This window comes from Triturus cristatus, chromosome 4_1 (genome assembly GCF_964204655.1).
Source record: "Triturus cristatus chromosome 4_1, aTriCri1.1, whole genome shotgun sequence".
Classification (NCBI taxonomy): domain Eukaryota; kingdom Metazoa; phylum Chordata; class Amphibia; order Caudata; family Salamandridae; genus Triturus; species Triturus cristatus.
The window spans coordinates 664667957-664681654 of record NC_140585.1 but is presented as its reverse complement, the minus strand read 5'-3'; the positions used below and the strand labels follow the sequence as shown (position 1 = coordinate 664681654).

General features: G+C 38.6%; 1 protein-coding gene across 1 annotated transcript in view; it reads left to right on the top strand.

Annotated features, from left to right (window-relative positions):
* PDZRN4 (PDZ domain containing ring finger 4) overlaps positions 1-13698 on the top strand; it is a 2469118-nt gene that overhangs the window by 392758 nt on the left and 2062662 nt on the right. The gene's annotated exons all lie outside the window — the stretch shown is intronic.

The window sequence follows — 13698 nt, the reverse complement described above, 5'->3', positions numbered from 1 at the left end:
AATTTTATATGAAAAAGAAACATATTGAATCAATTGTTGCAAAGGCTTTGGAATTAAAAAGAAAACTATTCATTTTAATTTTGAACAGGATCCGTACATTAGATAAATTATTGAATGTAATGAAGTCAATAAGAGAAGTGAAAAAAAAAAACTTTTGTAAAGTGTTCTTAGGGGAATGGAAGCATAGTTCAAGTACTGAACCATTTTTTAATGAAGAGAGTTATCTTCAAAGTAATAGTTTGCTGCATGCAGTTGACACCAGTGGTCGAGCATATGAAGTTAAAGATGGTTGTGTAATGGAAAAGGAGAAAATGGTTCCAAGAAATGAGAAATAAGTGTTAGCGGATGAGGTTATGGGGAGACGTCCTAAAGCCCCAGTGTACACTTGGAATTGTAGTAGTATTTGTACTGTAATTTCGTGACTTTCTAGGAGAATACAGTAGAAAAAGTGTTAAACAGAAGATTAAGGTGCTTCAAAGACTAGATCCATGCAGAATGAGAGAGAATACTGGTTTGCAAGGACATGCTCTGGCTTGTCTTTCTAGGAAAGTTTGTCAAAGTGTTTTTCACCATTTTAGGATGATGGCAGTTCATCATACTGAAATGAGAAAGTTTGTGAGAAGATTGTATTTTGCTAAAAGTCCAGCACTAAAGTTACATGAGTTGAATAGTGCTCTATTCCGTGGATCTGTATCAGATGTGAAGAAGGTTTGTGAGGATAGTGAGTTTTGTTACTTTGGTCCAGAGCAAGAAAGTGCAGGAAATGACAGTTATTGAAGAAAATGTGGAAGAGAATGCAGAACCCACTGTTAGTAAATTTTGTCATTTGATCTTCAAATGTTTTACTATCATCTCTAATGAAAGGCCAAATATTACTTGTATTTGTTGCCGGAGAAGCCATTATCAAACTCAAACAAGGAATGTTGATCTCTATAAAAAAAAAGTGAAAAAGATAATAATTCTAAGTGGAAGGATTTTGCTACATATTTGTTTCTGGAAAATTGTTTTGAATTGGGTGAAGATCAGCGTATTTGTAAATACTGTTATAACAAGTTAGAAGAAAATAAAATGCCAGCTAGAGCTGAACATAATAATTTAGAATTGGTTGATATTCCTGCAGAACTTAGTGATTTAAATACGTATGAGTCTATACTCATTCAATGTGTCCATCCGTTTCAGACTAGAGTTCGTATGGAGCCCAAAACAGGTAAATTACCTCCTTCAGATTTACAAAGAGGTTTAAAAGGAAGAGTTGTCTATTTGCCATTAGATTTGAAAAAAAATATTGAAACAATTGATGCAGATAGTTTGGAAACTGAACCATTAGTTATTCTGGTTAATGGTGTATCTACAAATAATAAGAAAATTTGGCAGGAGCTGGTAGATGTACGAATAGTATAAAGAGCAAATTTATATTTGAAAAGAAATAATAAATGGTATGAATCAATTTATGTGGATGAAGATGAAGTTTTACTAGCAGACACAGGAATACCAACTGGGCCAATTGAAAAAGTGGATAAGTCAAAAGAAGAAGAAATTTATGAACATTTCAGCATACATCCTCTTCATTCTAAAGAAGTTATGGGAAACACTATTGATCTGTTTCAGATGAAAAAAGCAAAAGGAACTCCCGTGAGTGTATGGGAGGAAAGCTTGGAAGCTCGTTGTTTTCCCTAGCTGTTTCCTACAGGAAAAGGTGGACGATATGATGAACGTCCAGTACAGATTCCTGCTTCTGTGTATCGGACTATAAGATTATATGCAGAAGATCCAAGCTTTCGTCAAAGTATTCCTTATTTGTTCCATCTTTTATTTGAAAGTGACTTATCTGCACTATCTTATGCAGTAAATCACATTTTAAAAACTGGAGTACATCTACACAATGTGTCTGCAAAGGATTTTCCGAACAAAGTGCAACAGCGAGATGATCATTTGGAATCTCAATTGATTAATCTTTTGGCTTGTCAGCGTGGGACTAATGAATATTGGTACCGACGCCATGGAGAATTGAAATGTATGTTACGGAATTTAGGAACTCCTACATGGTTCCTTACCCTAAGCTGTGCTGAGTACGCTTGGGATGATTTACTGGATTTTCTTTGAGAGGCAAATTCAAATATTGAAAACATCCAATACAAGACAGCAGGAGAATTGTGCTCATTGGATCCGGTTAATGTTTGCAGATATTTCAATCATAGATTTGAGGCTATGATGTCCTTCATCTGCAATAAAAAAAATCCACCTCTTGGAGAAGTTGTGGATTTGGAGAAAGGAGTACCAAGCAAGAGGTGCTCCTCATATTCATATGCTGTTGTGGATCAAGGATGCCCCAAAATTTGGAACAGATTCTGATGATGCAGTTTTATCTTTCATTGAAGGATATGCAACATGTGCTATACCTAAAAGCACAGAAGAAAAAAACTTAAAAGAGCAAGTTTTACGTTTCCAAAGTCATCGGTGTGGAAAATACTGTCGACAGAAGTACAAGAGTAAAGATAAATTCTACACAAAATGTCGATTTGGATTTCCACGACCTGTTCTTTCAAAAGGAAGAGTAAACAGTTTTATGTCAGCTGTGCGACATACTATTACAAGAAAATCGCCTAAAAATACCTACAACCTAAGAAGAAAAGAAGAGTCAAAATATATAAATGACTACAACCCAGTCATTTTATCCATGTGGAATGCTAACATGGATATTCAGTATGTAGCTGACAATTCTATTGCTGTTGCTCGGTATGTCACATCTTACATCACTAAATCTGAGAAAACGGAATTGAAAGAAATGTGGGAAGAGATTTCTCACGAGAAGACTGTCAGTAAAAAGCTATACAGTTTCAGTTTAAAGATGTTATCGCATCGAGAAATTGGGTCATACGAATGCTCAGATAGGTTATCATCTGCAAATCTGTACTTCAAATCCAGAAGAATAATTTGGGTAAGTTTAGGTCTTGCAGGAATGCGAAATCGGGTATTGAAATCTATTCGAGAAATTGAATATTTAGCAGAGTACGAACCAGAAAGTACAGACATTTTAAGAACAAACATGTTGGACACATATTACCCAAAGAGAAGTCATCATCTTGAGAACATGTGTCTCTATGAAGTGCTGCAGAACTACATTTTTAAACGGAATACCACAGAAGACATCAACAATGGAAAATATAAAGTAATTGGTGAGGAAGGATGTTTGGTAAAACAAACAAAAGGAAGTTTGATTAATCACAAAGCTGAGTTGCAACACTACTGACAAGAAGGAATTTTACCACTTAGCACTTTTACAGTTGTTTAAACCATGGCGTTCAGAGGATGAATTACTTGGACATTTTCAAAGCTATGAAGATTCCTTTAATGCATGCAAAGAAACCATAGAATGCAGTACTTTCACAACTTATGTACAAATGTTAAATGAAGAAATTGAACAAGAAGCAACAATTGCAGCTGAAGTAGCTAGAGACAGTTTTCAAGACAGTCAAAGTTCTGGGACGCTCAGTCAAGATCCTCTAGGACAACCAATCGTAGAAAATTAGGCTGCAATAGCCATGACTGAAGTGGAAACACCTATGAATCAAGCTCAGGAAGATTTAATTAACTTACCAAATTTGGAACAACAACTGAATGATGAACAACAACAAATTTATGAGGAAGTCACAAAACAAATTGATCATGGATTACTACATGAAAATAAAGAGTGCTCATGCACATCATTTGAACCATTCAGAATGTATGTGAGTGGACAAGCTGGAACTGGAAAAAGTTTCTTAATTAAAGTAATTAGAAGCTACCTACAGAAAAAAACTGATTCAACTTTGTCTTGTGTTGTTACTACTCCAACTGGTTTAGCAGCATATAACATAAAAGGAATTACCCTCCATCGATTGCTAATGTTACCAGTAGAGCATGAGAACAAAATACAATACCACAAGCTAACAGGAGAAGCATATTTTGAAGTTTCAAGAGTATTGAAAACAATGAAAGTTCTCATTATTGATGAGGTAAGCATGGTATCAAACTTAATGCTTGCCTTTGTGCATTTAAGAATGCAGCAAATTCTAAAGACAGACTATGACGTGCTATTTGGAGGAAAACATGTTATAGTTTTTTGGGATCTACTGCAGCTCACTCCAGTTAAAGGACAATCAGTATTCCATACACGTACACATGAAGACACGAAAAAGTCGTTAGGAAGTATAGGTAATGTGAATATTTGGACATATTTTGAGTTCAAACAACTCTTTACCAATATGCGGCAAGCAAATGATGATGATTATGCAAGTATTCTCAAAGATATCAGAATTGGACTACTCACAGAACATGGCAGAAAAGCTTTACAGAGTCGATTGCTATGTAATTTGTTTCCAACAGAACAAATAGTTCCAGAGAAAATATACAAGAAAATTGCTGGAAAAAATACTGTAATCTGCTTAATGCCAACACTACATGAATGCTCTATATTCAATCAAGACCTTTTGAAATTGGAAAATGAAGAGATTATAAAACTGGAAGCTGTGGATAAAATACAGCATGAAGGAATAACTATTCTATTGACAAGCAAATTGACAACTAAATTGGATTCTCTAGAGAAAAACTTATCAAACAGCTGGTTTAGAAAAGAATCTTTATGTATGTATGAACTGTCGAGTAATTTGGATGTAGAAAAAGGTTTAGTGAATGGAGCTATGGGTAAAGTTGTGGGTTTTGTTAATCACCAGAAAAAAGATGGAATTTAATTTTTAAAAATAAAATTTGATCAGATTGAAGAGGCATTAGTCGTTGTTCAGTTTGTTTCTTGCTTGTGAAAGACGTATATGTACGTAGGAAGCAGTTTCCGTTTTCTCTAGAATATGCTGTAACTATTCACAAATCTCAAGGATTAACTGTAGACAGTGCTTTTGTAAACATTGGATCTAGTGTGTTTAAAGAAGGTATGGCATATGTTGCTTTGTCACGCGTGAAAAAAATATCTGGTTTATTCATGATAGACTTTGATGGGTCAAAAGTTAGTGCTGATGCAAACTGTGTAAAGGAATATAATAGATTAAGAAGAAGCTATGCTCCTCATTTAGGTCAGTATCCTGTGTTTGAAAAACGTGTTGTTTGTCGGAAAAGGAGAATTGAGGATATCTGTAATGAGGGTGTCCAGAAGAGAAAACAAATAGAGACTGATGTGATTGCAAGCAAAAAGAAAAAGGACAATGCTGAAGAGGTTGTTGGTTGTCATTTTGAAAATAGCTCTGGTATCAACTGCTACGCTAATGTAGTGCTGAATGTTGTATTTTATCTTGAAAGTTTGAAAGAGCAGATAATACTAAATCATGAAAAAAGATTCTGTTCTCTGCTGAGTTTCCTTTATGAGAAGCTGAGTAATGATAAAACTAAAATAGAAAGTGCTTCTGATGTTAGAAATCTTTTAGATGTATGTTCTGGATGTACACAGTTTACTCAAAATGTCCAGCAAGATGCACAGGAATTCTTAATGTATATGCTTATGGTACTGGAAGATGAAGGGGTAGAAATAGAAAATATGTTTGGTCTCTCTTATAAATGGGAACATAGTTGTGAAAACTGTTTGAACACATGCAGCTCTAATGTTGATTCTGAAAGGTTCATATATTTAACATTACCAGAGAGTTAATCAGTGACTTTTAGTAAATTAGTTAAAGATGCAAATCACAACATGGAATGTTTTCAATGTAAATCAGAAATGTTATCAACGTTATTTTTAAAGAAAGATGGACAGTATGTAATTTTAATGATGCAACGTTGTAGAGCTGATGGAACAAAATTGGACACTTTAATAAAGAAGTTTACAGGAAATCAATTATCAATCTCAGGAAAAACTTTAAATATAAGGAGGATATATCCGAGTTAGAGCGCAAAATTAAAGCTACTCAGTCATCGCTTGATCTACAAAACCCGAGCTTATTAAGTGAAAATCACACCAAGCTGAGGGATCTTAAGGCCCAGCTAGATGCCGTTTTGAGCTCATGCCTAATGTAAAGATGGGAGGCAAGCAAGATAGCCCATTTTGAGTATGGCGAAGGGGCAGGCAAATTACTTGCCTGGAAAACAAAATCGGACCGAGCACAAAACAACATCAGTATGGTCCTTAAGGATGGCATATCTTACACCTCTGATGATGACATTAGAGGGGCGTTCCACTCCTTCGTTCAGGGAATCTATAGGGAGGATGGGGACTCAGACCTTGTGAAAATCCAATCTTGGTTAAGCAAGTCAAATCTCCCTGCGCTAAACCCGGAACAACAAGCTACCTTAGACCTCCCGGTAACTCAAGAGGAGGTCTATGGAGAAATAATGAGATCAAAAAAGGGTAAGCCAGCAGGCCCGACGGTCTCCCCTCTGAGATATACAGGTGTCTTGTTAAGGAGGCCGTCCCGACCCTGACAAGCCTGTTCAATCAAATTCTCCTAGATGGCATGATGCCTCCACCCTCCTGGAATAAAGCAACTATAACCTTAATATTAAAGCAGGGAAAGTCTCCCATGAGTTGCGTATCCTACAGGCCAATCTCCATATTAAATGTGGACTATAAAATCTATGCCTCTATCTTGGCTAAAAGGCTTGGCAGAGTGGTTGGAGGCCTTTTACATCAGGATCAAAGGGGTTTTATATCAGGGCGTCATCTTTCAGAATTGACTCATGATCTGATTGGGGCTATAGACCTAGCCTCAACGTGGTCTCTTCCACTTGCTGTCTTGACTCTTGACGCCGCTAAGGCCTTCGACAGGGTCAATTGGATGTTCCTGTCGGAGGTCCTGGCCAAGTTCAAGATTGGAAAAAAGTTCAGGCGGTCCATTGCCCTTTTGTATGGCAATCCTTCGGCTAATCTACTTATAAATGGTTTCCTAGCCGAATCTTTTGATATTTCTAGAGGCACGCGTCAGGGGTGTCCCCTTTCCCCCCTATTATTTGATCTGTACATTGAACCTTTTGCCCAACTCCTGAGAGACGATCTTAGAGTATCGTCTTTCAGGTTTGGGGAATGGGACAAAAAAGAGGCCTTGTACGCTGACGATGTACTAATATTTACATCAGACTTGAATAGTGCTTACCCCGTAGTTATGGAGCTGGCATTAGAATTTGGTGCAGTTTCAGGGTACAAGGTCAATACCTCCAAAACTGAAATAATGGCTTGGAACATGCAGGTGCACCATCAGCTCCCCTCTCTGAAAACCAACATGAGATATTTGGGAATTCACATTCTCCAGGAGACCGAAAAGATACCTGCGTATAATTTAATGCTGATAGCTAGAGAAACTCGTAAATTAATGAAATCTTGGGCCCTTCTACCGCTCTCAATACTCGGGCGAGTCAACCTTATCAAGATGTCTATTATGCCTCGATATACTTTTCTTTTTGGCGCTATCCCCTTATTTTTTGATATGAGAGTTCTGGGCAAACTTCAGAGTGAATTTAACGCCTTTGTCTGGGCTTCTCGACACTCTAGGATAGCCTGGAAAAAAATCAGAAGGCGAAGAGAAAAGGGAGGCTTAGCAGCTCCTGATATACAGCTCTATGCTTGGGCTTTTCAACTTTCCTACTCACGTATGCTATTAAAAACTCCTATTAGTGAGGGTGTTGGGGTTATGTTTCTGGCCATGTTGAGAGGTTCTGGTATTTCAGAGCAATGCTTTTTATACAAATACGGCAATGCAAAATTTTTCAAAAAAGTTAGGCTAAAGGTATTACAGGGGCTCGCTAAAACATGGGTTAGCCTTAGAGCTTTGCTGAAACTGGGATACTTTTCAGGATATGCCCCAATCTGGAATTCCCCAGGGACTCCGGAGTGCTTGTTAGATAGCTTATCAACTCCCCTTAGGGTGGCTGGAATTGAGAGATGGGGAGACCTTTTTGTGGAAGGCACTTTAGTTCCCTGGGAGGCTCGCAGAGACAAAGTTGGTTCATCCCTCTCTAGATTCAAATATCTACAACTAACTAGCTGGGCTAATGCTGTTCAACCTTCCCGTAACAAACATCCAATGGGCGGTACAAACCAATTTGAACATCTGATTATACATAAACCCCCAGCAAAGAAAGAAGTTGCGGTTTGGTACCACTCTATTATGGATGAGCAGGATGGTGAATTTCAACTGCCCATCTCCCTCTGGGAGAGCAGTATCCTACAGCAAGACCTCCAGTCATTATGGTCAAAATCCTGTAAAATGCTATATGATACTGTAAAACCAGCCTGGCTTCGTAGGAATCACCTCTTTACAATTCACAGGGCCTATTATTCACCACAGAGGTTAACAACATTTTCAAATGGCCCGCCAGTATGTTGTGCGAAGTGTGGGGCAGTAGGAGCTTCTGATATCCACATGTTTTTGAACTGTCCCGCCCATTCCGGTTTTTGGGAAGGGGTGAGTAATACACTTACCAGAGCTTTTGGGGATACACATTATTGTTAACCTGCCTATACTTATTTTTGGCCTTGCAAATAACCTAGAAGGGTCATCTGAGAAACTCCTATTTTTTGCCATCTTGCTTGCTAGGAGAGAGATTTGCATCAAATCGAAAGACTCGTCACCACCTACTCACCAGGAATGGTTGTCCTCTCTATTAAGGACATCGAGGTTAGACCTCTCAAGGGCAGGAAACAAGAAGAAGCGGGATTTTTGGAATATGTTGAAATAGAGCGAGGGGTTTTTTTTGTGGGTTTTTTTTCCCCCTAGTCCAAGGATTACACAGCCCGCCTTCTCTGGTATATCCTGCACCCCTTCTAAGGATACGATTGAGACGCTCCAGTAGCATAAGCTGAGCGATGGGCATCCCAAGTGGGCATCGTCCTTAAACAGTTGATCAAGATAGCACCGGCAGTCTTGGCCCTAAATGGGCATAAGTCAGCAGATCCAGTGTACTGAGACGGTTGCTTTTTCTCAATAATCATCAGCGTGGACCAGCCCGAGTGGGTTGTAAATGAGGAAAAAAAAAAGTATATCAGGAAAAACGTTTGTTGCAGTTGCAATCATTTTCCATGATGGACCTTCTATAACTTCTGGTCATTACACAGTTTATCTAAAATGTGAAAAAGGCTGGACACTGTGTAATGATTCACAATTGATTTTCAAGCAACGTTTGCCTGCAGAATGACCAAATTCCTACTTAATTTTTCTAAAACCAAAATTTTAGATACAACTTGCAGCATCTGAAGAAACCATTATTTCGATTTTATAGGATTACCATTGGATATTTCACCAAAAAAGAATTTAAAAATTACCATTTGGCCTCATGGAAAGGTAACTGTTTCTATTGTGAACTTCTTTGACAGATATTATTTTGGTGTATGAGGTTAAGCAACAAGATTTACAGACGTTATTTATTGCAAATAGTTATTGTTCTTAGATGATAATTTTAATATATATGTTACATTTCTATCAAGGTATGTTTTACTGAGGAGAGATTCAGGGCTTTTTTTAAACAATCTTTCAGATTGTTAATTTTTTTGCCCGCTGTTAAGTGATGAATGCAATTGATTTCACAATTTGCAGTGAAATTCAATATATTCTGAAAACAGCAAAAAAAGGGCAAAAAATTACTTTGTTAAATATGAAAATATGTGTACTGTATTCTAAAATGTATTGTTAAATATTACTACTTTATTTCTTTTTTTTCAGATCGAGAAAGAAAATTTAGGAAATGTAATCCTTTTTTCTAGCAATTAAAAAAAAAAACATTTATAATTAAGTTATTTTGTTGGTCAGGTAAGTTTGAAATATCTGTATTTCTCACCCCTTCACTTTCATGCTCCCTTTTCTTCACTTCTCCTCACTCTGCTTTTCTCATTCCCCTTCTCTCTCTTCTTCCTTTACTGCTCTTTCGTAACTCCCTCACTCCTTCTATACTACTCCCCTAGGTTTACTGCCTCCATCACTACTTTTTCAACCATGTATCTCTCCCTTTCTCCATGTGTCTCAGTCATTCTAACTGCCTTACTCCTTCTCAGTTCCTTGCTCTCTGTCTCTGTTTCTGTCTCTCTCCCTTTGTCTGTCTTACCCTTAATTTGCTTAACATCTCTGGGGAAGATTAACAATGCCCCTCCGCCACCACTACGTCACTTTTCATAACGTACTGGTGGCGCAGGGAGCACCTCCATATTTACAAGGAGAGGAAAAGCCACCCTGCGTGACTTTTAATCTCCACATAAATACAGCCACTTCACACGCAGCACTGTGCGTTGAAGGGGCGTTCCATGGGTGTTGTGGGTGTTCCCACGCAACACACAAAGAACTAGACACATCTCCAGGTTTACGAGAAATCGTAACTCTGGAGGTGCATGTGAATGCCACGCCACCCTAGAGGTGGTGTTGCGAGGCACAACGAGGAGAAATGTTTTTATTTCTCCTCGTTTTTTCCTCTTTTAGTGCATCCTCCTTTCTACAGCACGCATTGAAAGTGGAAAAAGCCTCTTTTGATTATTTTTGTGCAGGAAGGTGTTTCTTCCTGCACAAGAACAATCTCCCCACCACACAGGCATCCTTGAACCATGGTGCAAGGGAGCCTGCGCCGGCGCATGGCTGCAGTTTGTACGCCTGCGCAGGGGAAGCATAGAGATGCGACAAAAAAATCGTATAAAAAATAGAATTAAAAATAAAGTTTAAGTGTTTGGATGTTGGTTGGCTCTAAAAGAGCCATTGTGTTAATTGAGTGTTTTTTGGTACCTATAAGTAAGTATCGATGCAGAGTCTAAAGATCAAGAGGAAGACTCTGTTCCCTTCATCTGTGAAATGTACACCGTCTACTCTATAAATGCCTTGCCAATCCCCTCACTATTTCTTCTTATTTCGTGGGACAAGGAGCAGAACAGGTATCAATTTTAGTTGTAAATGGCAGAAGAGCACTCTACTTCAGGGAGTGAGGAGGACATCTGGATGCACTCAGAAGCATTGGTTCATATTAGTTTCTCTTCCAGAATCTTCATACACCATAGCCACTCCCCGCACTATTTCTTCTTATTACCTGGGACAAGGAGATGAGCAGCAATCAATTTTAATTGAAAATGGTAGAGCAGTGTATTTCAGGGAGTGAGGAGGATACCTGGATGCACTCTGAAGGTGTCTTTCAGTAGAATGACAAAATGAAAAGAAAGGTAGTTGTAAAATGGAGGCTTATATACTTTTTTTTTTTTTAAAGAACTCATTGGCTGTTTCAGACCATTTTACAATAAAAACTAGGCTGTATGTTTACATTTTTAAAAGCATGTTTTGTATTGGTCCAGAAAAATGTGTTCCCACAGAACATTACTTTTGATTTGCGGTTAGGTTTGAAAAGTTAAGCAATCTTGCTCTTTGGTTTAGAAACATTATGTGCTGAACTTCGGACGTCTCTTCTCACACCAGTGTTCCATGATCTAATGCTATGCTAGCAGGCAGAAGTCATGTTGGGGGTAGAAATCATTTGGAAAGGGTTGAAATATGCAAAAAAAAGAAATGTGTGTTTCCATTTAAAAGAAAGGTGGAGAACGTGAAAAGGGGGCAGGGTACAGAGTTCCTGACCCCTTAGCTTTTGTCAGGGGGTCCCTGAAGGACCATGAAGGGTGAATTTTTTTTTTTTTTTATTTTTTTTTTTAAATTGCGGGGTGCGCGTACCCTGCGCGCACGGTGCGCGTACGGCAGAAAAAAAACCTAAAAAAAATAGAATAAAAAAACAAATTTAAGTGTTTAGATGTTAGGTGGCTCTAAAAAGAGCCGTTGTGTTAATTGAGGGACTGAGGAAAAAAAAGACATGGCAAAAATTATAGGGTGCCGCACGTGTGCTGCTGTATCTTGCTCTCTATTAGCGGAATGCTGGTGTCCGCATAAGAGAAGAGCATTACACGAATTGCACCGTATATGCACCCTCTCAAACAGAGGGTGTATATCCAGAGGAACCGAAGAAGGTGAAGCTGCCGCCGCAGATGAGGTGCTCTGCTGAGCTGCTGGAGGGTTTTCTCTAGCAGCTCGAGCATAAGTCACAGGATGTATTTGTCTAACGTGCCTGATCATAGTGAACATACTAAAAGAGTATTTCTGTTTAGGATCTCCACTTGATAAGACACAATCACAAAGAGTGCAGGTGACTTTGGGAGCATTCACTTTCTTCAGCCCCAGTGGAAATGTACAAAATTGCCATATAAAAGAGTCTTTCTGTTTCCTCTGTCTCTGTCTCACAAGGGCCTCCTGCTCACTCCCAGAAGATGACTGCTGCTCTGCCATTCTGAAGTACTAGAAAAGCTGCTCCGCTCCTTCTCCCAGGGAATCAGAAGTAATAATGAGGGGAGTGGGTGTGGTGTTGGAAGTTTCTGGAACTGAAACTACTATAAACCAATGAAAAGTGTTGTTTCTTGATCACATGACCTGAAACTACTATAAACCAATGAAAAGTGTTGTTTCTTGATCACATGACTTGCCGTGCGCGCACCTAGCGCGTACGGTGCGCGCACTGAGCACGTGCGCATGCGAGTACGGAGCACGCGCGCATGCGCGTACGGTGCACGCACGTACGTAGCACGTGCGCATGGAGCACGTGTGCATGCGCGGAAGGAGCACGCGCGCATGCGCATACAGAGCACGCGCGTACGGATCACGCACAAAGTACGCATGCACACGTGGAGCACATACGCATGCGCACACGGAGCACGTACGCATGCAAGCACCGTACGCGTACGGTGCGCGCATGGTCAAAAACCATTAAAAAAATAATATATGTTTACAGGTTTATAGAAGATAATAACTATGCTGTTCAACTATAGCCAAAATAAAGAAAAAAAAAACTGAGCCATTCCATATTGCAGGATACAGTAAATATCTTATTATATACATAGGTAGCTTATTGTAAAATAAATAATTAAAAAATATAATAAAACATTCATAAATTAGCATTTAAAAAACCTTGCAAATTCACTTAAAAAACCATAGGTTTCACACACGTTATAGTTAGCTGGACATTTCACTCGAAAAAAAACATTGAAATTCCCCCGTTATAGTTAGTTCAGCTAACTATAACTCGCGCGCCCGCAATCCACTGCTGATGACGTCACATATTACATCACTCATGACATGGTCAGTGACATCACTGATGACCTCACTGATGACATCTCAAATGACATCACTGATGACATCACTGATGACATCATCAATGTGATAAATTACTGCATCTTCTCACACCCTATTTTAACCGATGATACACGAACTAAAAATTTCAGACGTCCATTCTCAAAACCATAGATACTCCAATACCAATAACTACATACCCACTTATTAACTCTTAGGTTTACATACACCTCCACTCATTCATATGTACAGTCACTCATACTTACAGTCACTCCGTACAAGACTATCATATGCATTTATGCACCTACATAGACACTCACACACCACCAATCATCCATAGAGGTACTGTCACACCTAGTCAGTCATGCACATAATTAATCACACTCCCATTTACTCACCTATGCAGTTACATACACACACAAGTTCACTCACTCATAAAAATAGTACCACATTCTTACTCTCTTATACAATCATTGATACAAGCACACACTCATCCATACAGCCACTCTCACAATCATACACTCGCATATACCTACTTATATACTCTTACACGCATATATACTGCCTTTCACATATGTAGTTAGTCACAAATGTACCACTGAGATATACATTCAATCCCTAACACACCCATACATACACTCACTCAACC